Genomic DNA, 4164 nt, shown 5'->3' on the forward strand with positions numbered 1-4164 from the left:
TTTTCCTACTATAATGTCTTAGTAGGTCATGACAGATCAATAAATTGTGAATAAGAGACCTCCCTTCTACAAAAGCACCTTGATTCTCCGACACTATCATTGGTAGTACTTCTCTTAACCTTTGACATATCACTTTTGAGATGCATTTGTATAGAACATTACAACAAGCTATTACTATTATTACTATTACTATTACTATTACTATTACTATTACTATTACTATTACTATTACTATTATTATAATTATGATTATTATTATTACTATTATTATTATTATTATTATTATTATTATTATTATTATTATTATTATTATTATTATTATTATTATTATTACTATGAGAAAAGACAGAAAGTAACCATGAAAATTGTCCCGAATTTTTAAAAAGACACTTTAACTTTGTAATTGTTCTATTACCCCACTAAACGATTATGAACCAGTATTATTATACCATTTTTCGATCAGCCCCAAATTTTAAAAAGCAAGTGTGTTCACAGACCAATCAATACATGACACGTGTTAATTTAATTAAAACTGTATTTTTTTCTTTTATGTTTTTCCTTTATCTTTTTTTTCTTTATTTCTCTCTCTTACTTTTTGAATTTTAATTTTGATTTATTTTAAATTTCATTTTATCTTCCACATCTCTCGATTTTCTTTTTTATCTTCACCTCCAACCTCCTATGTCAAATTGAACCTCACTCCCAGTTTTTTTCTTTTCTTTTCTTTTTCTTCTTCTTCTTCTTAGGTAGAATTCTATTCATACTATTATTTAAACTTTACTAAATTATTGATAACAAATTAATTATTTTTCTAAAAAAATTGAAAATCAACTACGCATTTTCATATAAATCCAAAAATAGAAATCAGAATTTTAAAAGAATAGATTAATTCCCCGAAAATTGAAAAAACTTAATTGAAATCGAATAAAACAAAAATTATATGATACTTCCTAATCATCTCATTAATTTATCTCATTTTCATATAATTTCAAAACTAGAAATGATAATTTTGAAAGAATCATAATTCTCCCAAATTTGAAAAAGTTTAATTGAAATTTGGACTTCAAAAAAAACTAAATAATACCTACTAATCATCTTGAAATCTAATGTGCTTATAAAATTGTTCGAATGTAATAAAAGGTTTAGATATGGTTTAAAATTAAAGAGAGTTAAACTAATAGTAGTAAAAAGGGGAGATGAAATTGTGATAAAAAGTGACATTTAAATTGAGGAGCTTCAAGGAAAATGAAAATGAATTCTTTGAAGAAGAAGGAAGAAAGAAAAAGAAAAAAATAATAAGGAGAAAAAGTTAAAACAATAAGAAAAACAAGAAAATGTTTATGGGTTAATAGGACGCTTGCATAGTTTAGTTGTCTTTTTTAAAGTTCGAGACAACTTCAGGTGTCACTTTATGTCTTTTCTCTTAATACTATTATTATTATTATTATTATTATTATTATTATTATTATTATTATTATTATTATTATGCTATAAATTCATTGAATGAGTGGATAGCCCATAAGGTTGGTACATAAACAACCATCCATATTCACTAGATTTATGAACCATTTTGGATAAGAATGTATCTATTTATTATAATACTTAATATGGTGACTTTTTGGAGTGATTTCTCACTCTATAAATAGGATTGTTCATTCACTATTGTATGACATACAAATGAGACTTACATACACTTGAATATGAAGAAAATTCCTCTTCTTCTATCTACTTCTCTTTTCTTCTTCTCTTTATGATTATATTCTTATGAGCTTGTTTTTATAAAAAAAAATGCTATAAATTCATTGAATGAGTGGATAGTCCATAAGGTTGGTACATAAACAACCATCCATATTCACTAGATTCATGAACCATTTTGGATAAGAATGTATCTATTTATTATGATACTTAATATGGTGACTTTTGGAGTGATTTCTCACTCTATAAAGAGGATTGTTCATTCACTATTGTATGACATACAGATGAGACTTACATACACTTGAATATGAAGAAAATTCCTCTTCTTCTATCTACTTCTCTTGTCTTCTTCTCTTTATGATTATATTCTTATGAGCTTGATTTTATAACACGTTATCAGCACGAGTCTCTATCTAATTGAGAGGGAGTTCTTGTTTTTCTTTAGCTCATATTTTGGTTGATCTCGTTATGAAGATCAAAGTATTATATGCATAAAATCAGGTATGTATTTTCTAAAATATTTTATGATTTAGAATACAATAGTATTCAATCACTAACAATTATCAGGAACCAAAGACATATACAATTATTGGTTGAATATGACATGCTATACAAAATTTCTTAAATAGAAGAAGGTATAAAATTTTAATAGCATGAGTTTGAATGTTATTTTGATTGTTTTGAAAGACTCAAAGAATAAATCATGTTGTACTTCAGTTTATTATACCGTTGGTTAAGGGTAAGACGATGGATTCAAGTTTCATCGCACCAAAAGGGTAAGACATCAGGCTAAAGTCCGGATGCACCATAATGAAAAATATTTGAGGATAAGACGATAGATTCAAGTTCTATCGCACCAAAAGGGTAAGACATCAATTAGAGTTTTGATGCACCGTGATTGGGTTCAAGTCCCATAGAATTATGGCGTAACACGCCTTATATGGGTAAGACATTGAGTTTGAGCCAATGCACCATAGCGATGATAAAATGATGACTAAGAAAAATAATATATTTTTGATGAAATGTCTTGAAATTCATCATATTGAATTTGCTCCATTCCTTGAAAAGAATGTGGTAGCAACATGTGATAACTCTGAAATCCGCCTGTTGACTTGCTCCATTCAATCATATGAATGTGGTAGCAGTGAATGATTAGTCTGAAAGATGACAAATAATTAATGATATGAATAAGGGCGTGGAGGGACAGAATTATAATAGTCATCATTGTGGTAATGATAAAAAGAAGAACATTATGAGTTCTTCAAATAGTCCTTCAAAATGTGAAGGCAATTTTTATCATCAAAATGGTATGAAAGGTCATTAGACTTGTGAATGTTGTCAACCCAATAATTTGACAAGTTTATAAATCCTCTATCATGATACAAGAAGATAAAGTGATGGTACACTTGATCTTTCAAAGTGATGTTGAGGTGTGTCATGGAAATATGATGAATTTTAAAGCCATGACAATGTGCTTATAATGCAAATTTATGAAGTACATATAAATTATTAGTCTATTCCTTGAAGAGAATGTGACTTGTGATGAATATCGTGAATGCTCGACCATTCTATAAGAGGATGGGTCCAGATATGATAAAATCATTATGAGTTAGATATATGCCACAACTCACCTGTATGGAAGGTTTGAACAAAAAAAGATACATGTCACTTCTCATCTATACGGGAAATTTGAGAAGAAATAAATTTTATTTGACAGAAATGGCTAATTGTATTGTACGTTTTATACGTCACTATGGTATGAACTACCGAAAGGGCAAAAGAAAGAAATAGTTCTTGCCTATAAGGGTTGTGGTCATTATTGTGTGGCAATACAAATTTGTCATTGGTTGTGTACCTATGGTACAAAAGTAAAGCAAGAAAGACGTCTTGCTCGTAATGATTTTAACCATGACAATAATAATATAATTTCCTCCTTGAAGGAGATGCTCACCATAGGGATGGTGTCATGCAATATGTGATAGTACACAAAATAAATTGCAAGCTCTAACGAGTTGTGCTATTATCAGAGGAATAGTATTGGGGTTGTAGTAAGTCTCAAAAGAAACTTTTTAAGTTTCGGATGAATGAAAATAAATATTGATACTATAAATCACTACAATCGAAGAGGGTTATAAATGTTTATGTAAAACATTACCCCACTTTTCCTCTTGTTTGTTCCATACAAACATGTACATGCTGATGAAATCACATGTAAAAGTAAATTATAAGTGTACTAAAATAAAGATCAGTTGGCATGACTGGTTGACCATTCTGATTAAATGTGATGCAAACGTGATTGAGAATTCAGGTGATTTATATGATGAAGAAATAAAAATTCTTCAAGAATTCTCTTTTGGTTCTTGTTCTCTTGATAAAATGATCATTGTACCAGCTAAGGTTGGGACCGTAATCCCCTAAAATTTTTGAAACATATAAAAGGGTGAATATGGGCCCGTTCACCTGTCATGT

This window comes from Solanum pennellii, chromosome 3 (assembly GCF_001406875.1).
Source record: "Solanum pennellii chromosome 3, SPENNV200".
Classification (NCBI taxonomy): Eukaryota; Viridiplantae; Streptophyta; class Magnoliopsida; order Solanales; family Solanaceae; genus Solanum; species Solanum pennellii.